Source organism: Elephas maximus, chromosome 19, assembly GCF_024166365.1.
Source record: "Elephas maximus indicus isolate mEleMax1 chromosome 19, mEleMax1 primary haplotype, whole genome shotgun sequence".
Classification (NCBI taxonomy): Eukaryota; Metazoa; Chordata; class Mammalia; order Proboscidea; family Elephantidae; genus Elephas; species Elephas maximus.
The window spans coordinates 6,770,889-6,797,317 of NC_064837.1; the positions used below are offsets into that span (position 1 = coordinate 6,770,889).

General features: G+C 40.0%; 1 protein-coding gene across 3 annotated transcripts in view; it reads right to left on the reverse strand.

The window, feature by feature from the left end:
- The window catches only part of ARHGAP44 (Rho GTPase activating protein 44), a 261,017-nt gene that overhangs the window by 204,669 nt on the left and 29,919 nt on the right, over positions 1-26,429 (reverse strand). The window lies entirely within an intron of this gene.

Consider the following 26,429-nt stretch of genomic DNA (forward strand, 5'->3'; position numbering starts at 1 on the left):
CCAACGCAACACATCCTTTGATTTCTTGACTGCTGCTTCCATGGGTGTTGATTGTGGGTCCATGTAAAATGAAATCCTTAACAACTTCAATCTTTTCCCCGTTTATCATACTATTGCTTATTGGCCCAATTGTGAACATTTTTGTTTTCTTTATGTTGAGATATAATCCATACAAAGGCTGGGGTCTTTGATTTTCATCAGTAAATCTTCGAGTCCTCTTCATTTCTAGAAAGCGAGGTTCTGTTACCTGCATAGCACAGGTTGTTAATAAGTCTTTCTCCAATCCTGATGCCTCATTCTTCTTCCTACAGTTCAGCTCCTTGGATTATTTGCTCAGCATACAGACTGAATAAGTATGGTGAAAGGACACAACCCTGACGTATGCCTTTCCTGACTTTACACCACACAGTATCCCGTTGTTGTGTTCAAACAACTGCTTCTTGGTCTATGTACAGGTCCCTCATGAGCACAATTTAGTGTTCTGGAATTCCCATTCTTCACAATGTTATCCATAATTTGTCATGATCCACACAATCAAATGCCTTTGCACAGTCAATAAAACACAGGTAAACATCTTTCTGGTTTTCTTTGCTTTCAGCCAAGGTCCATCTAACATCAGCAACAATATACCTCATTTCACGTTCTCTTCTGAATCCAACTTGAATTTATGGAGGTTCCATGCTGATGTACTACCGCAACAACTTTTGAATTATTTCCAGCAAAATTTTACTTGTGTGTGGTATTAATGATATTGTTTGATAATTTTTGCATTCTGTTGGATCACCTTTCTTTGGAATCGGCACAAATATGGATCTCTTCCAGTCGGCTTGCATAGACGAGTGACCACCTCCATCACTGCACCCATTTGTTGAAACATCTTAACTGGTATTCCATCAATTCCTGGACACTTGTTTTTAGTCAATGCCTTCAGTGCAGCTTGGACTTCTTCCACCAGTACCACAGGTTCCTGATCATATACTGCCTCCTGAAATGGTTGAACGTCGACCAATTCTTTTTGGTACATGACTCTGTATATTCCTTCCACCTTGTTTTGATGCTTCCTGTGTCATTTAGTAGAATTCTTCATTATTGCAACGCAAGCCTTGAATTTTTTCTTCAGTTCCTTCACCTTGAGAAATGCCAAGCATGTTCTTCTCTTCTGGTTTTCTAACTTCAGATCTTTGCACATTTCATTATAATACTTTACTTTGTCTTCTCAAGCCGCCTTTTGAAATCTGTTCAGCTCTTTTACTTCATCATTTCTTCCATTTGCTTTAGCTGCTCGACATTCAACAGCAAGTTTCACAGTCTCTCCTGACATTCATTTTGGTCTTTTATTTCTTTTCTGTCTTTTTAATGACGTCTTGCTTTCTTCATGTATGATGTCTGTGATGTCATTCCACAACTCATCTGGTCTAGTGTTCAGTGCATCAAATCTACTCTTGAGATGGTCCCTAAATTCAGGTGAGATACTCAAGATCATACCTTGGCTGTCGTGGACTTGCTCTAATTTTCCTCAGCTTCAACCAAGATATATCAGTGAACGAAATAGATAACAACCTCTGTCTCTGGGGACTTTGCATTACAATGCGGGAAAAAGGAAAAAGAACTAACTACACATGTAGAGTTAGTCGAGACAAATGCCATGGGGGAAAATATAAAGCAGGGGTGTGTGGAGTGTCATGAATGCTAAGGCAGTGGGACTGCGACTTTAAATAGAGAGGTTAAGGGAGGTTCTATCAAGAAAGTGGCATTTGAGTGAAGACTTAAAAAAGGTAAGGGAAGAATGCATGAAGATATGATGTGAAAAACATTTCAGAGCGAAGAGCTAGCGCAAAGGCCTTTAAAGTGGGACTATGTTTGAATCTGATTATAAACAATGAAAAGGCTACTAGTTTGACCAAATGTGACAGTGATATAACCAAATGATCACCACCCACAATTAGGGATTATAATAGAAGCTAGGTACTATGTTTGAAGCTTAAAATCAGGTGGGAGACCAGAGGAGGAAGCTTAGACACATATATGTGGAGATAAATAATTATGCAATGTCACTGTGCTAGGAGTCAAAAGAGACAGCGAACAGACAACAAATGCTATGGGAAGCCAAAACCAGGAGGATTCCTGGAAGTCTAGGAACATCGGAGAGGGCTTCAAGAGTGATTGTGGACATACTCCGGGCCTTGGAGAATAAGGCTCGGATACCCACGGGAAAGGGAGTCACTATATCAAGAAGAAACGGCAAGAATAAACATAATGAATTAGAGGTAAGAATGGCAGGCCAGTCTGCCTAGAAGAAAAGTGCGATGTAGAACCAACCGGTAAACCAGGTGCTGTCCAGTGGGTTCTGACTCATGGCGACACCACGTGTGTCAGACTAGACTGTGCTCCACAGGGTTTTCAATGGCTGGCTCTTCAGAAACAGACGACCAGGTCTCTCTTCTGAGGCACCTCTGGGTAGACTTATACCTCCAACCTTTCGGTTAGCAGTCAAGCATGCTAACCACCTGCACCACCCAGGGCCTCCTTGACAGGGAACACAGTTAAGGTAAGAATTGGCAGGTACTTTGGACCCTGGGGCCCCCGCAGCTTTCAGTTGAGCTCCACCTTTCAAGGAACAGTTAATACCGATCCTATATAAACTATCCCAGAAAACAGAAGTGAAAGTTGCCTGACTTATCTAATTAGACTAAACCTTGAAAACTTCGTTCCCAAGCCACATAGGAATATAAGAAAACAAAGATATAGGCCAATTTCACTTACGGATGTGACAAAAAAATCTAAAACAAAACATTAGGTAACCAAATACAACTATATATAGTAAAAATCTATCATTATTAGCAGTGCTTGTCACAGGAATGCCAGGATCTATCAGCTTCTGTACTGCATTTACAAAGTAAAGGAGAATTATCACAGACAGCATTTGATACAATTAAACATCTACTTATGATTTTTTTTTCCTTAAAAAAATGAAAACACTCATGGAAAACTAGGATAGGAGGGAAGTTCTTATACTTAATAAAGTACCTGAACATGAACCAAAAGCCTAGAGCAAGTGGCAATCAAAGGCACGACACTCAGTGTCTACTCACCTGCGGCAGCAGAAGAAAAAGGAAAGAGGGTCAGCCACAGGAGGGTTACAGAATGTGCGGCTAACTGCCTCCATGAACAACTGCCTCCTCTGCCATGAGACCAGAACGGGATGGTGCTCAGCTACCATCGCTGAACATTTTGATCGATGATTCCACAGAAAAATCTTGACCAAAAAGGAAATAAACGTGGACTAGAATTTCAAATTCTCATGGAATTCAGACTTCCTGGCGCCAACGAGGGTGGATAAGCCGTGAAACTATTGCCCTGAGGAAATCTGTAAACCTTAAACTGAAACAATCCTCTGAAGTCATCTTTAAGCCATGTTGTTATTGTTAGGTGCCATGGAGTTGGTTCCGACTCATACTGACCCTATGTACAACAGAACGAACCAAAGTTTAGCTTAATTAGCAAAGAATGTTTGCCTTGAGTATTGTGCTCTTTTAAAGAATTACCTATATGTGATCAAACTGAAAATCAGCAACTAAAACAGTTGGATGAGAAGTTTAGGGAGCACTGAGTTTATGTTAATTTGGAAAAAGATATCAACACAGATGGTACAACTTAAAGACGTAACCAACGTCACTGATTTGTACACATAGATATTGTTGAATTGGTGTATGTTCTGTTGTGTACATTTTCACACACACACACACACCTGGAACAAATATTATACTTAACAGGAAAATTGTAGGAGTCTCATTATCAGTGTTATTTAACATGGTCTGGAAGTTCTGACAAATCTAGAGAAAGAAAAAAATATAAGGCATGAAATCCATTGAGTCAAGTCCAACTCATAGCGACTCTATAGGACGGAGTAAAACTGCCCCATAGAGTTTCCAAGAAGCGCCTCGTGGATTTGAACTGCCCACCTTTTGGTTAGCAGCTGTAGCACTTAACCACTACACCACCAGGGTTTCCATAAGGCATAAAGGAAGACATAAATCTATCACTATTTGTAGATAATACGTTGACCTATATGATATTGCAGATTTTGTAGGCCAAAAATGATTATCAATAACTTCATAAGGTTCAATCTGAAATTAAGGAAAGCTAATACAAAACAATTAGAAATAGTAAGAGACTCCATTCAAGGCTGCTGATAGAAATGACAAAACATCGATATAACTACTCTACGCCAGCAAAATCCAAGCATAAACTGTAACATAATATCGTTCACAAGAGCAATATAAACCACGAAATACACAGAAATTCACTTAACCAACAGATTAGATCTCTATGGAGAAACGTATTAAACTATAATAAAGACAGAAAATGATTTGCATAAAAAGAATAACAGCCATGAAGCAATTAGAAGCAGTGGACTGGACGTACACAAGGCATCGTGGATAGAGCTGAAAATCAGTGAAATAAAATAATCATCTAGAGTACAATACAATTCACTTAAATTAAGAAATCCAAAAACAATATACATTTTATAAGAATAAAAACCAGCTGCCATTGAGTCGATTCTGATTCACAGCGACCCCGTAGGACAGACTAGAACGGCCCCATAAAGTTTCCAAGGAGCAGCTGGTAGATTCGAACTGCCAACTTTTTGGTCAGTGGCCAAGCTCTTAACCACTGTGCCACCAGGGCTCCTGGTGTACATACTATGTGTACATCCAGTCCCACTGCTTCTAATTGCTTCAATTTATAAGAATACATACAGACAAAAGAATTGTTACTATGAGAAAGAAGAAAAAGATATTAAATGAGAGAGCAGGTTTACACAGATCAATGATGATGGTGTGCCATGACCCAAGAGGTAAGACTGACTCAACTCTGTACTGAAGATCCAATAAGTAAAGGAAATAATGTCTTTGGACATTATCTGATACATAAAGAGCACCAACCTGTTTTAAAGTAGTGACTGGGTGTTAGGAATCAGGGAGAAGAAAATGCATTCAAATTGATATTTAGCAAGATTCATCTGGCATTGCTGACTATATATAGAAGACTGACGTTGGGAGAGAATATTGACAGGGATACTAATAATAAATCTGTTATAATTGCATGAGCTCATAAGGGCCTCTTGGAAAGACTGGAAAAATAAAAACGGTCAATTTTAAGGGATCACATCAAGAAAGAATCGAGAAAAATTTGTAACTGAATGGGAATGGTGGGGGCGGAAAAGCCCAGGACGACTCCAAGCATTCTCGTCTTGGTGTCTGGCACCTAGGACAGAAATAGAAAACTCTGGAGATGGGGCCAGGATGATAAGTTTGGTTTTAGGAATAGAAAATTCAGTACAATGTGTTGCTGTAGCCAAAATGGCCAATAAAATTTAAGAGCACTGGGAAATAAAAATACAATTATCTCCTTGAATAAAGCCATGGTCCAATTACAAAGAGAACAAAAGCGGCTCAAGTTACTACATCCAAGAAAATACAGGAAAAAGACTTAAAGAGAAAGAACAGAGAAGAACAAATCAAATGATTAAGCCAAATGACTGGCTAAGCTTCCTTACGAGACCAGACTGAGTCTGCAAAGAAACAGGCTAAGAGGGAATATAAGAGGGTTGCAAAATAGCCAATCTGAGAAAACTAGAGATATCTCTTGAATCAAAAGTATTTATCAACAAAATATTCTAGAATGAACAGAAAGAACTCCTTCAAAGAACGGTGCATACAGCCACGAAATGTGTTAGCCCCACTGGCACTGGGCATAGGTGGAAGACGCAAATCTAACACTCCCAAAGTCATACAATCACTGTCCGCTGAGTGCCTTCTATGTGTCCTAAATCATGGTGGGCACTGAGGAACATAACGACGAGTTAAAACAGACATGGGCCCTCGTGTCATAAAAAAGAGTAATCCAATAATCCTACGAATGGATAAATATTTGGAAACTATTTTTAGCCCTTCAAAAGGAAAGAAACCCAGTTATAAACATAAAATAAGAGAGCCTGACTGTCTTAGTTACCTAGTGCTGCCATAACAGCAATATCACAAGTAGGTACCTGTAAAGAAAAGAAGTTTATTTTCTGGAGTCTAAAAGTCCAAATCAGAGTCTTGGCCATGCAGATTCCTTCTGGGTGCCTCTCTCCCAGTTACTGGCATCTGCCAGCAATCCTTGGCATTCCTTTGCTTGTAGACGGGTCCTCGCATGTGTATGTCTTTCCCCTGTGTCTCTGTGTCTATTGTGTTTTCTTTATAACTCAAACAAACAAACAAAAAAACCAAACCCAGTGCCGTCGAGTCAATTCTGACTCATAGCGACCCTATAGGACAGAGTAGAACCGCCCCATGGAGTTTCCAAGGAGCGTCTGGCGGATTTGAACTGCCAACCCTTTGGTTAGCAGCTGTAGCAATTAATCACTACGCCACCAAGGTTTCCCCCTTTATAACTCAGAAGTGATTAAGTTTAGGACCTAATTGTTGTTGTCGGGTGCCGCTGAGTTGATTCAGGCTCATAGCAACCCCATGTGACAGGGTAGATCTGCCCACAGAGTTTTCTTAACCGTAGTCTCTGCAGAAGCAGATCACCAGGTCTTTCTCCCTCAGAAGTGCTAGGTGGTTTCGAACCCCAGCCTTGCGGTAAGCAGTAGGGCACATTAACATAACAAAAAAACCTATCTCAAAACAGGATTACATCCACAGGTACAAGGGCCAGGACTTCAATACATATTTTGGGAAAAACGATTCAATCCATAACACTGACCTAAACTGGGGTCAAGTGCTATGAAAGATCTTCACCCAAAAGTGATACTTCAGCTGAGATCTGAACCTCTGTGGGATGGCAGAGACCAATGCAGGCAGAAGGTAGAGCAATGCAGAAGCAAAAGGAGGAAGGTAAGAAGGCAGCCAGACCATGAAGACCTTTACATGGAAGTATTAAGGTTTTTTGTCATTATCCTTAGAGCAATGGGCAAGCACTGAAAGACAGTAGTTTGAGGATGATGTCACATTTGTCAGGGGTTTCTGACTCATGCAACTGGATGAAGCCAGTGCCATCGACTGGATAGATGGTGGTAATAGCAGACACTAATATAGGCAAGCCCAGAAGACCAGCAGGGCAGAGGATAACAATTAGGTCTTGGACATGTTGAAGCTGAGGTACCTTTGAACATCTAACTGGAGACTTCATGCTAGGTCAAGCCACCATTACTTCCTTTCTAGACATTAGCCTCCTGAGTGGTTTCCCTGCTTCCACTCTTCCTCTCTACTGTTTATTCTACATAGAGCAGGAAGAGTGACCTTTTAAAAACTGTACGTAAAATCAAATTACTCCTTTGCTCAAAATTCAAACTTTTTCCCATAGTGTATAAGACCCTGTGGATCTTCAGATGGTCACTGAAGATAAGGACATGAGGAATTTAAATAGGGAGAGATTATACAACAATCCATGAGGAAATCCAATATTTAAAGTCACTATAGAAGGGAAACCCTGGTGGTGTAGTGGTTAAGTGCTACGGCTGCTAACGAAGAGGTTGGCAGTTCAAATCCGGCAGGTGCTCCTTGGAAGCTCTATGGGGCAGTTCTACTCTGTCCCATAGTGTCGCTATGAGTCAGAATCAACTTGATGGCAGTGGGTTTGGGGTTTTTTTTGGTATAGAAGATAAGCCTCCAGAGGTGGTGCACATGGTTAACACGCCAAGCTACTCACCAAAAAAGTTAAAGGTTTACATCCACCCAGAGGGCCCTAGAAGAAAGGCCTGGTGATCTACTTCCAAAAAATCAGCTATTAAAAACTCTGAGGCACAGTTTTCTACTCTGACACATGTGGGGCTGCCATAAGTCTACGCTAATTTGATAGCAACTGATTGCTGGTAGAGGACAAGCCTGCAAGGGAGACAGGCGCAGCCAGAAAAAGAGGAAGAAACCCAGTAGAAGGTGTCTCACTGAAGCCAAGTGGGGGGACGCATTTCAAGAAAAAGTGATCAACAGTGCTGAATGCTGCTGAGAAGGCAAATACAAAAGTTTCAAAGATGTTGCCTAGATTTAGCAATATGGAGGGTAACCTTACCGAGTGGTTTGATAGAGTGATTTGGGTAAAGCGATAGAGCCAGACCCAGATGAGAATGGGGTATAGAGTGAATGTGTGACAAAGAAATGGAGACAGTGAATATAAACAGTCTTTCCAAAGTTTGGCTACGAAAGAGAGGAGAGGTAAGTGGCGGGGGGAGGGGAGCAGAAGGAAGGTCAAGAGAGGTTTTGTTGTTGAGAAGGAAGTGACAGCATGTGTTCAAATACTGATGGAATAAACAACTCAAAAGAGCAGTTGAACATACAGGAGAGAGAAGGGATACTTGACAGTGTAATAAGGTTTGAGAGGAGATGAGACCCAGAACACAGAAGGATAGGAAGAAGCGAGAAAGGATATCTCCTCCATTACAACAGGTGGGAAGGAATACGGGAAGGTTATAGGCAGTCTTTAGACTTCATAAACGAGCCCTGGTGATGCAGTGGTTAAGTGCTCAGCTGCTAACCAAAAAGGTCGGCAGTTCAAACCCACCAGCAGCTCCACGGGAGAAAGATGTGGCAGTCTGTTTCCAGAAAAATTACAGGCTTGATGTAAAAACCAAACCAAAACTACAAGAAATACTAAAGGGAGTTCACTGCTTAGACAATCAATAATATCAGATATCAACCCAAGACTAGAACCCAGGACAGGGCAACCAGATGTCAATACAGATAGGGAAATCACAAAAATAAAACAAGATAAAAAAAGCTCAAAACAGGGAAACAGCGATGTCATTATGCAAAGGAAGATAACATTAAAACAATAAAGACGGACTAAAAAATGTAGTCGCAGACTTTCACATGGAGAGGAAGTCAAGGCGATAGAAAGAAATAAAACTAAGGTTTAAACTTAGAAAACTAAGGGTAAGTATTAAGGTAACCACAAAGGAGACTAACAATCCTACTCATCAAAATAAAATACAAGAAAAAATAAAGACTCAGCAAAAACAAAATCAACAACGAATAAGAGGAAAAGACAATATATAAACTACTCAGCACAAAAAATTAAGTGGGAAAAAGAAACTGTCAACGACGTGTAAAAAAAAGACATAGAAATAACACCACTAAACTCATACCTATCCATAATTACGCTGAATGTAAATGGACTACATGCACCAATAAAGAGACAGAGTGTGGCAGAATGGATTAAAAAACACAAACCGTCTATGTGGAACCTACAAGAAAACACACCTTAGACTTAAAGACATAAACAAACTAAAACTCAAAGGAAGGAAAAAAATACATCAAGCAAACCACAACTGAAAAAGAGCAGGTGTGGCTCTTTTCCTGACAAAATAGACTTTAAAGTTAAATCCACCAAAAAGAGTAAGAAAGGACACTATATAATGATTAAACGGACACTTTTATACCACTATACCAGGAGGAAGTTGACTCGACGGCACTGGGGTTATACCAGGAGGACATAACCAAATTAAATATTTATGCACCCAATGACAGGGCTACAAGATATATAACACAAACTCTGACTTCACTGAAAAGTGAGCTCCACAGTGATAGTAGGAGATTTCAACACACCACTTTCAGTGAAGGACAGGACACCCAGAAAGAAGCACAATAAAGACACGGAAAATCTAAATGCCACAATCAACCAACTTGACCTCATAGACACATACAGAACACTCTACCCAACAGCAGCCAAGTATACTTTCTTTTCCAGCACACATATAACATTCTCTAGAATAGACCACGTATTAGGTCATAAAGCAAGCCTTAACAGAATCCAAAACATCAAAATATTACAAAGCCATCTTCTCTGACCATAAGGGCATAAAAGTAGAAATCAATAACAAAAAAAGCAGGGAAAAGAAACACTTGCAAACTGAACAATACCCTGCTCAAAAATGACAAGATTATAGAAGACATTATGAATGGAATAAAGAAATTCACAGAATCCAATGAGAATGAAAACACTTCCTATCAGAAACTTTGGGACACAGCAAAAGCAGTGCTCAGAGGCCAATTTATATCAATAAATACACACATCTAAAAGGAAGAAAGGGCCAAAGTCAAAGGATTATCCCTACAACTTGAACAAAAAGAAATAGAGAAATGAAAGAAACCCTCAGTCACCAGCAGAAAGCAAATAATAAAAATTAGAGCAGAATTAAATAAAATAAAGAACAGAAAAACAACTGAAAGAATAAACAAGACCAAAAGTTGGTTCTTTGAAAAATTTAACAAAATTGATAAACCACTGGCCAAACTGACAAAAGAAAAACAGGAGAGGAAGCAAATGACCCGAATAAGAAATAAGATGGGTGATATCACAACAGACCCAACCGAAAATAATTGTATCAGATTTCTACAAAAAATTGTACTTCGACAAATTTGAAAACCTAGAAAAAAACGGATGAATTTCGAGAAACACACTACCTAATGAAACTAACACAAACAGAAATAGAACTAAATAAACCTATAACAAAAGAAGAGACTGAAAAGATAATTTAAAAACTCCAAAAAAAAAAAAAAAAAAAAATCCCTGGCCCAGATGGCTTCACTAGAGAGTTCTATCAAACTTTCAGAGAAGAGTTGTTAACACCACTACTACTAACGGTATTTCAGAGCATAGAAAAGAACACTCCCAAACCAGCATATCCCTGATACCAAAACCTGGTCAAGAAACCACAAAAAAAGAAAATTACAGACCAATATCCCTCATGAACTTAGATGCAAAAATTCTCAATAAAATTCTAGCCAATAGAATTCAACAACATATCAAAAAAAAAATTCACCATGACCAAGGGGGATTCATACCAGGTATGCAGGGATGGTTCAACATTAGAAAAACAATCAATGTAATCCATCGTATAAATAAAACAGAAGAGAAGAACCATATGATCTTATAAAATGAACCAGAAAAGGCATTTGACAAAGTCCAAAACCCATTCATGATAAAAACTCTCAGCAAAGGTAGGAATAGAAGGAAAATTCCTCAACATAATAAAGGGCATTTAAACAAAGCCAATAGCCAACATCATCCTAAATGGAGAGAGTCTGAAAGCATTCCCCCTGAGAACAGGAACCAGACAAGGATGTCCTTTATCACCGCTCCTATTCGCCACTGTGCTGGAGGTCCTAGCCAGAGCAATTAGGCTAGAAAAAAGAAATAAAGGGCATCCAGATTGCTAAGGAAGAAGTAAAAGTATCTCTATTTGCAGATGACATGATCTTATACACAGAAAGCCCTAAGGAATCCTCAAGAAAACTACTGAAACTAATAGAAGAGTTCAGCACAGTACCAGGATACAAGATAAACATACAAAAATCAGTTGGATTTCTCTATACCAACAACAAAAAAATAACAAAGGGGAAATCACCAAATCAATACCATTTACAGTAGCTCCCAAGAAGATAAAATACTTTGAAATAAATCTAACCAGAGACATAAAGTACCTACACAAACTACAAGACACTACTGCAAGAAACTAAAAGAGACCTACATAAGCAGAAAAACATACCTTGCTCATGGATAGGAAGGCTTAACATTGTAAAAATGTCTACCCTACCAGAAGTGATCTACAGATAAGATGCAATTCCGATCCAAATTCCAATGACATTTTTTAATGAGATGGAGAAACAAATCGCCAAATTCACATGGAAGGGAAAGCGGCCCTGGATACGTAAGGCATTACTGAAAAAGGACAACAAAGTGGGAGGCCTCACATGACCTGATTTTAGAACCTATTATACCACCACAGTAGTCAAACAGCCTGGTACTGGTACAACAACAAATAGATAAAGACAATGGAAAAGAATTGAGAATACAGACATAAATCCATCCACACAGGAGTGGCTGATATTTGACAAGGGCCCAAAGTCAGTTAAATGGGGAAAAGATAGTCTGTTTAACAAATGGTGCTGGTATAACTGGATACCCATCTGCAAAAAAAATGAAACAAGACCCATACCTCACACCTTGTATAAAAACGAGCTCAAAATGGATCAAAGACCGAAATATGATACCTAAAATGATAATGATCGTGGAAGAAAAAATAGGGACATCACTAGGAGCCCTAATAACATGGCATAAACAGCATACAAAACATTACTAACAACGCACAAACACCAGAAGAGAAACTAGGTAACTGGAAGCTCTTAAAAATCAAACAGCTATGCTCATCCAAAGACTTTACCAAAAGAGTTAAAAGATTACCTACAGACTAGGAAAAAGTTTTTAGCTATGACATTTCTAGTCACTCTAAAATCTACGTGATACTGCAAAAACTCAACTACAAAAAGACAAATAACACAATTAAAAAATAGGCAAAGGATACGAACAGACACTTCACTAAAGAAGACATTCAGGTAGCCAACAGATATATGAGGAAATGCTCACAATCATTAGCCATTAGAGAAATGCAAATCAAAACTACAATCAGATTCCATCCCACTCCAATGAGGCTGGCATTAATCCAAAACACACAAAATAATCAATGTTGAAGAGGTTGTGGAGAGGCTGGAACACTTATACACTGGTGGTGGGAATGTCAAATGGCACAATCACTTTGGAAATTGATTTGGTGCTTCTTTAAAAAGCTAGAAATAGAACTACCATGCGATCCAGCAATCCCACTCTTTGGAATATATCCTAGAGAAGAACCTTTACGCAAACAGATATATGCACACCCATGTTCACTGCAGCACTGTTTACAACAGCAAAAAGATGGAAGCAACCAAGGTGCCCATCACCGCAGGAATGGAAAAATAAATTACGGTATATTCACACAGTGGAATACTACGCATCAATACAGAACAGTGATGAATCTGTGAAACATTTCATAACATGGAAGAATCTGGAAGGCATTACGCTGAGTGAAGTTAGTCAGTTGCAAAAGGACAAATATTGTGTGAGACCACTATTGTTTGAACTTAAATAGTTTAAACAGTGAAGAAAATATTCTTTGATGGTTACAAGGGTGGGGAGGGAGGGAAAAGGGTATTCACTAATTAGATGGTAGACAAGAACTATTTTAGGTGAAGGGAAAGACAACACACAATACAGGAGAGGTCAGCACAACTGGACTAAACCAAAAGCAAGTAAGTTTCCTGAATAAACTGAATGTTTCAAAGGCCAGCGTAGCAGGGGCGGGGGTTTGGGGACCACAGTTTCAGGGGACACCTAGGTCAATTGGCATAATAAAATCTATTAATATCCTGCATCCCACTTTGGTGAGTGGCATCTGGGGCCTTAAAGTCAAGCAAGCGGCTATCTAAGATTCATCGATTGGCCTCAACCCACCTGGAGCAAAGGAGAATGAAGAACAACAAAGATACAAGGTAATTTTGAGCCCAAGAGACAGAAAGGGCCACATAAACCAGGGGCTACATCAGCCTGAGACCAGAAGAACTACATGGTGCCTGGCTACAACTGATGACTGCCCTGACAGGGAACACAGCAGAGAACCCCTGAGGGAGCAGGAGAGCAGTGGGATGCAGACCTCAAATTCTCGTAAAAAGACCACACTTAATGGTCTGACTGAGACTAGAAGGATCCTGGAGGTCATGGTCCCCAGACCTTCTGTCAGCCCAAGACTGGAACCATTCCCAAAGCCAACTTTTCAGACAGGGACTGGACTGGACTATAAGGTAGAAAATGATACTAGTGAGGAGTGAGCTTCTTAGCTCAAGTAGACACATGAGACTATGTGAACAGCTCCTGTCTGAAGGGAAGATCGGAGGGCAGAGGGGAACAGAAGCTGGCTGCATGGACAGGGGAATACAGGGTGGAGAGGAGTGTGCTGTCTCATCAGGGGGACAGCAACTAGGAGTATATAGCAAGGTGTATACCAATTTTTGTATGAGAGGCTGAATTGATTTGTAAATTTTCATTTAAAGCACAATTAAAAAAAAAAGATTACAGCCTTGAAAACCCTATTGGGCAGTTCTACTCTGTTTTATGGGGTTGCTATAAGTCAGGATCAACTCTATGTCAACGGGTAGACTTCACAGCAAGAAATTAAGATCACTTCCATCCATCTAATAGTTTCAAGGTGGCAGAAGTTTGAGAAAAGAGAAAAAAATACTATAGTTTTGGAGAATGAGGGAACATGCTAATCTCATTCAGAGGCATCAATGGGTGCCCATTTGAGGAAGGTGGTGAAGAATTCATAGCAACACCACCCTGCCTTATTGAGTTACTTTCCCCAGCAGGGTTTATCTCCTCCACTGGAGACACAAAGATAACGGGAGCATTACAAGGGGGTGTGATGGTTAGCAAGTTGATTAGACGTATTACAGCAACTCGAAATTCTTAAGTTATCCCCCCATCCCATGCTCATTAATATATAGGTAATAAAGCATCTGTCATTTCAACAACCTTCACATGTATAGTTCAAGGGCATGCACTATGTACATCATGTTTTTCAATCATCACCCTTAAGCATTTCAGAATTTTTTCATCACCCTTAACAGAAGCTCAGTATCCCCTTAGCACTGAACAGTCATTCCTTTTATCATAATCAGCAATCACGTCCTCCAAGAAACATGCTGTTGGGGATGGTCACTGTCAAGAAAGTCTGACGGTAAGAGCCTAATACAGTCTATACTCAGCTGTAAATATTACCAAGGCAGATTTCTGAGCTAAGAGACTCTGCAGTGAAAGAAGGTAGAAAGCAAAATGACAATGCAGCAGATAAGACGAAAGGTCTACCTATACCACCGCCATCTTGGTAGTTTAACAAAGCAGTCTGTCCAGCACTTCTTGTTGGCTGCGACATCATTTGTGAGGGCAGAACAACTGCCCCTCCCTAAGTCCAGCCTCAGAGTCTGATACACACCATGGGAGGGGGAGGGTGGTGCAGTAACTAGGCAAGAGGGCAGCCAGAACCAACATTTCTTTATTCAATGGATCTCCTTCCCCGCTGAAAACAATTGTTTTTGTTCAGCCATCATCAGTTCCACTCAAGGTATAAAAAGATGGGACAATTGTATCCTGGTTTGCAAATGGTTTGCATTGTAGACTTGGTATCTTTCCATGAATAATTAACAGCAAGGGTTTATTAGGTAAACTATGGCCTTACTATGGAGGTTTATGCTCCCTAGACCTCTTGGAATTGAACTCCCTGAGGCCTTGCAGTTTTAACCCAGACAAACACCAATTTCTCTTCTAAGCCAAAGACAGTCATTCACAATCTATTGCAGGGGTCAGCACTCTATAGCCTACAGATCAAATTGGGCCCACTGCCTGTTTTTATACAGCCCATAAGCTAAGAATACTTTTTACATTTTTAACCTATTGAAAAAAAAACTCAAAAGTAGAATAATAGTTTGTGACAAGAAAATTAGATGAAATTCAAGTATCAGTGTTCTTCACTAGTTTTACTAGAACACAGCCATGCTCATTCACTTCCCTATTACTGTGGCTGCTTTCACATTATAAGAGCAAAGGTGAATAGTTCCAAAAAAAGACAATATGGCCCACAAAGCCTAAAATATTTACTATCTGGCCCAATACAGAAAAGTTTGCCGACCCCTTACCTATTGTAACCCTTCTTGACCAAATTCAAGCTCAGGCTCTCAATCCTTCAATGGGCATCCAAGCAAACCGTCAATCAACTGGAATCGGTCCCTAGACCTAATGAAACTCAAGGGCCATCCCAGTGCCAGGACCTCGGGTATTTGAGTGGAAACTGGAAATATAGTTTTCAGATCTTCTACCGTTACTGTCAGAATAATCCTGGAAGCTGACAAGCAAAAGCAAAAGGGCTAAACTGACCTTTCCCTATAGTATGTCAGTCAAACCATAATACAAGCTGAGCTATTTTTTCAATAAGCAGCACTGTGAACATGAAATCATAAAGGTTCTGATTCATATTGCTCAGAAAATATGCTAAAGGAAGGAAAGATAATGCTCTTCTTCCCATCTTTTGTTCTGTCTGTTTTCTTTAGTTGGTACTTTGAAATCAGAATTTGAGGTCAACTGTCTGATACCTACTGGCATAGCTCTCAAGGCCAAGCAAGGCCAACAAGAGCTATTGCCTAACAGTGATGGCCTATCCAACTCCTTTGAGTCTTTTCTAAAGCAAGGAGACTGGCTTTCTAACACTGCATAATACACACAGCAAAAAATTCAATATACATCAAATGAATGAGTTGACTGAAATGAACTCAGGTGCCTGCACAAACATAACGATCACAATTTACTGTACTCAAGACACATTTACAACTCTTGGTGAACAACCTTCTGAGCAAACAAACAAAATAATCTCTTTGAAACCTCAGTTTCACTGTGAATGCTGTTCTCTATAACCAACATCCAGGTAAAGAGAAACCCCTGAAGACATCATATCCTTTCCCATCGTATCACCATACCTAGTTTTACATTCTGATTGTCTCTAAGCCTTATTGACTTGTGCAACTGTCCTGTCTTGGCTCATGTCAGATTTGGCCAGTGCCTCCTTAGCCAACAGTGTAGTCTCCTCTTAACTCAGCTGTTTGTTCAAATATACCCTAAATCTTCCCAATCGGTGAGATTGTCATTACTGCCAGACATCTTCCCAAATGCCTAACTCCAATCTGATGGGCATAATTGGGAAGATCATAAAGGTTATGGCAGCTAACCACAGCTATAAACCATGATGGCATCTTCCTCTTCCACACAGCCTTCTCAAGGGTTTTAGATCCAGGTTTCAGAGCCTCTGACTATCAGCATAAGGGAAGGAAACAAAGATTTCTCTCCCCAGGGTCATGCATTCTCATGCCCTCAATGACTATTGCTCTGAGATAACATAAAATCTCCACCATTCAATCCTCTTTCCCAAGCTCTATCTCCTAATTCTAACTGCTTGGTAGCTTGGCGTAGTGGTTAAGAGATTGGCTACTAACCAAAAGGTCAGCAGTTCAAATCTACCAGCCATCCCTTGAACTATGGGACAGTTTTACTCTGTCCTATAGGGTCACTATGAGTTAGAATTGACTCGATGGCAACAGGTTCGGTTTTTTGGGTTTTGGTAGCCATGTCTACTTGGAAATGTTATTGCCACCTGACTTACACTGTACAGTGCCTCAGTGAAGGTACTCTATGGTCTGTCTCTCTCACTAGTCCATATGTTCCTCAAGGATATGGTCCACCTCATTAATTTTCACAATCCCACGACAGTCCCAAGCACACAATACAGGCGCAACAAAAGTTTATCAGATCTACTTTCCGGGTCATAACACAGAAGTAAATCCTGATGAAATACTCCCCACTTACCATAAGCTGTAACTTTTTTACTTTTACATTTTTCAGTTGAAGGTTTTAAAATTCTACTATTCAATATTGGGTGGTTACAAAAGAATATTTAAAACATTTAAAAGATGGGTAAAATGAAACAGAAAAGGGAGCCTAAAAATGATCCACATATGCCATGAATTGATTTGTGAAAAAGACCACAATACAATGGAGACAAGATGAGTTTCTCAAGAAACGGTGCTGGATATTTGACTGAAAAAAGTGAAACTGACCTTAGGTTGCACCACACTCCAATATTCATTTGAGGCGGAGTGTAGACCTAAATAAAGTCTCTGGGTGATCAGGCTGTTCACACTCTTGACTGCTAACCAAAAGGTTGGAGGTTCAAGTCTATCCAGAGGTCCCTTGGTAGAAAGGCCTGGTGATCTACTTCCAAAATATTAAAAATATTAGCCACTGAGAATGCTATGAAGCACAGTTCTACTCTGAAAAGCACAGAACTGTCACTATGAGTTGGAGTTAACTGGACAGCAACTGACTTTTTTTATAGCCCTAAATATGAAAGGTAAAATAATAATGCTTCTAGAACAAAGCACAGAATATAATTTTTTTCAACAGAAATAAAAACTATTAACCATAAAAGAAAAAAATGACAACTTGAACTTCATCAAAATTAAAAACTCTGTTCATCAAAGGACATCATTAAGAAAATAAGAAGGGATTTCTGGCCAACGTGGCGCCATCGACAGAAGCACCATGCCATCCCTCCACAGTAAAGACCCAAAAGCTAAGTAAAATACAAATGTCATTCCTGGAACCCAAAGTGCCAAATAAAGAGATAGAGAACTCAGCCAAGCACCAAATGGAATAAGAAACTGACAGAGGACAGACAGCAAGGAGAGATACCTGCAGAGAGCCCCATCAGCTAACGTAACACAGATCTGCCATCTTGGACTCCAGTCAGGGACTGGCAGACAGGAAGCATGGGAAAGCAGCTTCGTGGAACTCCCGCTGGAGACAGAGCACGCAGTAACCAGCAATACACACTTCCCCATCCCCCATTCTCTCCCCGCTGCTCTACCTCCAAGCTTCCTGGTTTGCTGCAGTGGCATGGCCAGCCGGGAAGTGTAGCATCCATGCCACTTAGATTTGCCCCACCTATGTCGGAGATCAGCAGACAGGGAGTATGGGAAAGCAGCTTCAGGAAGTTCCCAGCAAGAGACAGACCACCCACTGGACCTGCCCTGCCGCACCATAGCTGAATAACTGCCCCTGCCCACTGGAAAAGGGCCAAAAAGTATCGTGTCTACAGACAAGCAAACAACAAAGAATGCACAGCCTGCCTACTCAGACATAACCAAATAAAACAAAAAAGCAGGATTAAACAATCAAATCTACAATCAAGAAATGAAGAAAATAACTACTGAATGTCCTGAAGACAGTAGACAATATCAAAACACAAAAAAAACAGGGCAGGATGGTTCCAGAAGACATCCAAAATAAAACACCAGATGACCTTCCAGTAGAGGAAAAGGCACTAGAACTACCTGACAGGGAATTCAAATCTCTAATATTCAGAGCACTCTAAGAGTTGAAGCAAAAAGCAGGCAAAAATAAGAAAAAAAATAGACAAATATAGAAAAGGCAGACAAATTCATGGAAAATACAGACAAAAAATGGAATAATTCAGGAAAGTAATACAGGAACAAAATGCCAAAATAAATTCACAACTAGAAACCATACAAAAACAACAATTAGAAATCCAAAAGATAAACAACAAGATTTCAGAAATGGACAGTGTCATTGAAGGGCTGATGACCAGGTTTGCAATGACAGAAGACAGAATCAGTGAAATTGAAGACAAACACTGTGTTTGAGGAAAAATCTGAAAAAAGAACAAAAAAAAATGAAGAAACCTTGAGAATTACGTGGAATACAACCAAAAGCAAAAATTTACAAGAGATCGGAGTTCCAGAACAGGGAAAGAAAACAGAAAACACAGAGAGGATCAGTGAAGAATTGCTGACAGAAAACTTCCCTAATATCATGAATGATGAAAAGCTGACCATCCAAGAAGCTCAACAAATCCCATATAGGATAGACCCCAAAAGAAAAACATCAAGGCATATCATAACCACACTCGCTAAAACCAAAGACAAAGAAAAAATCCTGTGAGCAGCCCGAGAAAAACAAAAAGTCACATACAGAGGAGAAACAATAAGAGTAAGCTCTGATTATTCGGCAGAAACCATGCAGGCAAGAAGGCAACGGGATGACATATATAAAACCTTGAAAGAAAAAAATTGCCAACCATGAATAATATAACCTGCAAAACTTTCATTCAAATATCATGGTGAAATTAGGACATTTCCAGACAAACAGAAATTAAGGGAATACATACAAACCAAACCAAACTCACAAGAATTATTAAAGGGAGTCCTTCGGTCTGAGAACAAACAACATCAGACCACAGCCTGAATCTAGGATGCAAGATTGTACCAGCTGGATATCAACCTAGGAAATGCACTCTCAAGGACTATCCAAAACCAAAACAATTGCAACAGGGAACCAGAGAGGTTAAAATCTATAAATGACAGTAACGTCAGAACAATAAAAGAGGGAATAAACAGTACAGGCATAGAACTTTCTAATGGAGAGGAAGGCAAGGTGATACCAAGTAATAATAGACTGGTTCAAACCTAGGAAGATAAGGGTAAATTTCAAGGTAACCACAAAGAAAGTTAATAAACCTACTCATCAAAATAAAGAAAAACATAAAGTCTCAATAAAAACAAAATCTACAAAAAGAAAAGAAATGAAAAAAAAACCACAAACAAAAAAGGAACTCAGCACAGGACAGTAAGAGGAACAAAGAAAACGTTAGCACCACAAAAAAAGCACTACAAGATGACAGCAGTAAACTCAATGATAAATAGCAACGATGAATCTGTGAAGCATCTCGTAACATGGATGCATCTGGAGGACATTATGCTGAGTGAAATAAGTCAATCACAAAAGGACAAATATTGCATGAGACCACTACCGTAAAAACTCATGAAAAGGTAAACATACAGAAAGAAACAACATTTGATGGTTATGGCAGGGCAGGGACGGAGAAACACTTAATAGACAAAAGATAAGTGGTAACTCTGGTGAAGGGTAAGACAATACATAATACTGGGGAAGCCAGCACAACCTGTACAAGGCAAGGCCACAAAACTCGAAGGACACACCCAAACTCCCTGAGGGACCGAATTGCTGAGCTGAGGGCTGTAGGGACCATGATCTCGGGGAACATCTAGCTCAAACAGAGTTTATAAAGAAAATGTTCTACATTCTACTTCAGTGAGTAGCATCTGGGGTCTTAAAAGCCTGCGAGCAGCCATGTAGGATACTCCACTGGTCTCACCCCTTTGGGAGCAAGGAATAATGAAGAAAACTAAAGACACAAGAGAAAGGTTAGTCCAAAGGACTAATGACCACATCTACCACAGCCTCCACCAGACTGAGTCCAGTACAACTAGATGGTGCCCAGCTACCACCACTGACTGCTCTGACAGGGATCACGACAGAGGGTCCCGGACAGAGCTGGAGAAAAATGTAGAGCAAAATTCTAACCCACAAAGAAAGACCAGACTTGCTGGCCTGACAGAGACTGGAGAAACCCTGAGAGCATGAGAGCATGGCCCCCAGACACCCTTTCAGCTCAGTCATGAGGCCACTCCTGAGGTTCACCCTTCACCCAAAGATTGAACAGGCCCATGGAACAAAGCAAGACTAAAGGGTTGCACCAGCCCTGGGGCAGGGACTGAAAGAGAGGAGGGAACAGGGAAGCTGGTAATAGGGAACCCAGGGTTGAGAAGGGAGAGTGTTGACATGTCGTGGGGTTGTTAACCAATGTCATACAACAATGTGTGTACTAATTGATGAGAAACTAGTTTGTTCTGTAAACCTTCATCTAAAGTTCGATTAAAAAATTTTTAATAAAAAAAGAAAATGAAAAGGCAAGCAACGACTGGCAGAAAATGTTGGTAATAACTTACAAAGAATTTATATCCAAAGTATGTATAAAGAACCCCTACAAATCAACAGGAAAAGGTAAAGAATCCCACTTAAGCATGGGGAAAAGACCGAACAGGCACTTCACAAAAGGGGATATCTGAAAGTCCAATAAGCTCATGAAAAGGTATCCAACATCATTAGTTGTTAGTGAAATGCAAATTAAAAGTACAGTGAAATATAACTACACACCAGAGTGATGAAAACCGAGAAGACTGACAATAGTGACTGACAATACTGATGAGCTGAAATTCTGATTGTAAATCAATATGGACAGAAGTGACATTATAAATAGATTGAATCTTCCAATGCATGACTACAATTTGTCTCTCTACTTATTTAGGTCTTTGATTTCTTTCACCAGTGTTTAAGTTTTCAGCATACAGATCCTGTACATATTTTGTTAGACTTATCCTTAACTATTGTTTTCTAAATTTCAGTTTTAATTGTTCACTGCAAGGTGCGTATAAATACAATTGATTTTTGTATGTTGACCCTGAACCCCCAGACCTTGTTAAATTCACTTATGAGTTCAAGGAGCTTTTTGTACATTGCTAAAGTAGCTTCTATAAAGACAATGCCATCATCCACAAACAGGTACAGTTTTGTTTCCAATCTATATGTCTTTTCTTTCTTTTCCTTGCTTTACTGTGCTGACTAGGATCCCCAGCACAATGGGACATCCTCAACTTGGCTACAATCTTAGAGGAAATGCACTCAGTCTTTAACCATTAAGTGTGATGTTAGCGGTAGGTTTTTTGTAGATGTCCTTTTTCACATTTTGTTAATCTCCTTTATCCAAGTTTGATGAGACATTTTATCATGAATCAATTTTGAACTTTGTCATATGCTTTTTCTGCATCAATTGATACAAGCGTATGGTTTTTCTTCAGTCTGTTAATATGAGAGTTTACATTGATTGATTTGTGAATGTTTGATATATATTCCTAGAATAAACCCCACTTGGTCATAGCGTATTGTTCTTTTTATATATTGCTGCATTTGATTTGCTGATATTTTTGAGAAACTTACAAATATATTCATGGGACATATTGGTTTATAATTTCATTTTCTTGTACTGTTTTTTTCTGGTTTTGTTATCAAGGTAATGCTGGCCTCATAAGACAGTTGGGAAGTGTTCTCTCCTTCTATTTTCTGAAAGAGATCGTGTAGAATTATTATTATTTCTTTAAGTGTTTGACAGAATTCAGCAGCAAAACCATCTAGGCCGAAAGTTGTTTGTCCATCTGTTTGTTTGAAGAACCCAGTTTCTTTATTCAGTTATCTGTTTTTTCTTTGGTGGGTTATGGTAATCTGTGGCTTTCAAGGAATTGGTATATTTTTTCTAAGTTGTTTAACTTATATATATCGAGTTGTTCACGGTATTCTTTTTTATCCTTTCAGTCTCTTGTCAGGTCTGTAGTGATATCACCTCTTTCCTGACATTAGTATTTTGTGTCTTTTTTTGTTTTCTTTAGCCAGGTTGGTTAGTGCTTTATTACTTTTATTTATCTTTTTATAACATCAGCTTTTTGCTTTCAGGACTCTATTGTTTTCCTGTTTTCTATTTCATTAATTTCCACTCATCTCTTTATTACTCCTTTCCTTCTGCTTGATTTGGGCTTTTGTTCATCTTTTTCTATTTTTTTAAGGTGAAAGCTTACGTTATTAATCTGAGACCTTCTCTTCTAGTACAAGCATTTAATAATCTTAATTCTCCTCAAAGCACTGCTTTAACTACATGATATGTTGTGTATTCACTTGGGTTCAGCTCAAAATATTTCCTAATTTCCCTTGAAATTTCCTCTTTGACCAATGGATTATTAAGATGTGTTGTTTAACATTTGGTATTTTCCAGCTATTTTCTGTTGCTGATTTCTAGTTTGATTCCATTATTGTTAGAGAACACACTATTATTTCAAAATTTTAAATTCACTAAATATTATTTTATGGCCCAAGATACATTCTACCTTGCAGAATGTTCCATGAGTACTTAAAAAGACTATGCATCCCACTGTTGTTGGGTGGACGGTTCTATAAACACGAGCCTTCTTCATTCTACAGTTCCCATTTTTCAATCCACTCCATATACTGCAGATAAAGTACTATTATTATAATCTCAAAAACACTACTCTTATAATCTCATCCTCCCTTTCAAATGCCTTCAGTAACTCCCCACTGTCTAACAAATCATATCTCAACCCTGTGCTTAGTCTTCATAGCTCTCCAGAGCCTGGTCTCCCCCAGTACCTGATTTGCCATCAACCTCCATAATACCCTCAACATTCTAAACATCTGTCTGTCCCACTGACATGTAAAAATGCAACCTCTATTCCAACCTCTCTGTACTTTGTTTTTTTCCTAGGGACTGCCTGTTCTTCCCCTAATTTAACTCTGAACTATTCTTAAAGTCTCACTTAAAAGCCTCCATGAAGCCTCTCAAGCAATAAAAGGAGAGGAGAGGAAGTTTTCAAAGCTTTTGCAGTGCTATTTGCATCTGGCCTATGTGTGCACTACCCAGTGGTCAGTTTGGGACCTCAGCAGTGTCTGGGTAGAATTCTAGTCTACCACTTATTTGCTTCGATGTCGGGCAAATTCCCTAGTTTCTCTTTTCCAGTTCCCTGTCCTATAAAATGAAGTCATGGGGCTCTAGCCAGATGAGTTTACACGTCTAGACCTCGCGGACAGGTCCATTCTCCACCTCAAACTCCAACTGGCGTTTTAGTCACTATCTCTGTTACATACTATATTCTCTTATTCACTATTTCAGTCTTTGCTACTCAACCAAGGCTATTTCTGTAATCCTCCCAGTATCAAAAACAATAAACATTTACTGAATATGAGGGGAAACCACTTATTTCCTCACAGAATGGGTATAAAAGGGTGGGGGAGGGATGTGCAAGGAAATAAAATAGGCACCTGTGTATATCTCTGCAAACTCTAAACACTTGAAGGATAATCGCCAGAGGCATGCGGCTTCTCCTCCCTCCTCGACTATATTCTACAGATACCTAAGAGACCAAGGAGATAACAAAGGCAGGGCAGGGTCTTTTTGAAAATCAGAAGAGCAACCTGCAGTACAGTCCTTTGGTTAGGGATTGAAGTGTGTTCCCCTAAAATGTGTGTCAACTTGGCTAGGCCATAATTCCCAGTACTGTGTGGCTGTCCTTCATTTTGTGATCATATGTAATTATCCGGGGTTGTAAATCCTAATCTGTATGATTTTAATGTGGCATGATTAGACAGTTATGTTCATGAGGCAGGGTACAATCTACAGGATTAGGCTGTATTTTAAATCAATCTTTTTTGAGACAGAAAAGAGAGAAGCGAGTAGAGAGGAGTGGAACCTCATTACCACAGCCAGGAGTGGAGTGCGTATTTTGGATTCGGGGTCCCTACACTGAGAAGACCCTAGACCTGAGGAAAGAGTGATGACAAAGACCTTCTCCCAGAGACAACAGAGAGAGAAAGCCTTTCCCTGGAGCTGGTGCCCTGAATTTAGACTTCTATTCTCCTAGACTATGAGAGAATAAATTTGTTTGTTAAAGCCATCCACTTGTATTTGTTACAGCAGCACTAGATAACTAATACACTGTAAAAACAGTGTGAGAGCAGTATCTGACCTCCTCTAACTTCACAAGGGGGAAAGAGAACCAAGATCAACAGCGCAAGACTAACTCCCATGAGGTGGAGGCCAGACAAGTCTCCTCTCTCTGCCATCTTTACCAATTCTGACACCAACTGCCCCTCACAAAGCACTCTCTACTTCTCAGCTGGGTTTGATAATTCATTGCAATGGCCACACAGAACTCACAGACATACTTACAATTATGGGGTTATTAGGGAAGTAGCAGTTACAATTCAGACTCAGCCACACTCAGGACACAGTTCTTCCATCAGGACAGCCTCTCCCCAGCCATGCCTGCAGGCATGCCTCTCCCTGGCCCTCAGTCTCAGCCCCAAAGTCACTCAGCTTTCTCTCTCCGTGGGTCAGGAAGGCCACTGCGCAGTCTCCTACTGCTGCCAGGTCTCTCCTGCTGTTCTCTCATTTCTTGGTGGTGGTGGGCTCTTCTTTCTGCTCTGGAATTGTCTCTCTTTTAAGGCAAAACTGACCAATCCCCTTGGTGGGCCACAATTATCTTATTTGCACAGTCTCGCCAAATCAACTGGTTGGGAGTTACAAGACCATGGTGAGAAAGGTCATACTAAGTAATTCATCACACTACAGGCACCTTTTATCCTCACTTCTCTGCAAAAGCAGAAGAGATATGAAGTGAAGGCAAGTGGGAGGGGTCTCGCTGGAAATCCAAGCAGCATTTCAAATGCAGTGTGGGAGTGGGTATGTGGGGGAGGGGGAGGGCATAGAGGTGGTGGAGGGCGTGTGGGTGCGGGGTAGATATGTGGGAGTGGGACAGTGAGGGGAGGGGAAGAAGCTGAATGGTTTTCTCACAACACTCCAACTCTAACAGTTAACCAGACTCAGAATATCTACCACTTTAAGATCTGTGGAAAGTACAGGAAGTCTTCAAAACAGGCAGAGAAAGAATAAACCAAAAAGAAAACATAAGGAGTGGCCAAGAGATAAAAAGAGAAAGAGGGGAAAACAAGAGGGGCACTTCAGAGGAGGACTGTACCAGGGAGAAGGGAAGAATTAAAACAACAGAAAAAAATGTATATGTGTATATGGGAGTATATCTGAGTACGTGTATGCCCACAGACATGCACATACTATATGCATACACATGTATATTTATTTTATATATGAGCTTTTATGAGGCACTGATGGTTCAGTGGTGGGAATCTCAGCTTTCATGCAAGAGACCCAGGTTCAAATCCCAGCCAATATACTTCAAGCGCAGCCATCACCCTTCTGTCAGTCTGTCAGAGGCTTGCGTGTTGCTATGATGCTGAACAGGTTTCTGTGGAGCTTCCAGACTGTCACAAACAAGAAAGAAACGTCTGGAAATCTACTTCTAAAAATCAGACAATGAGAACCCTACAGATCAATCGTAGCAGTCCAGTGTGCAACCTATCATGGAGATGGCATAGGACCAGACAGTGTTTTATTCTGTTCTGCATGGGAGTCACCATGAGTTGGGGGCCCACTTGGTGGCAGCTGAAAA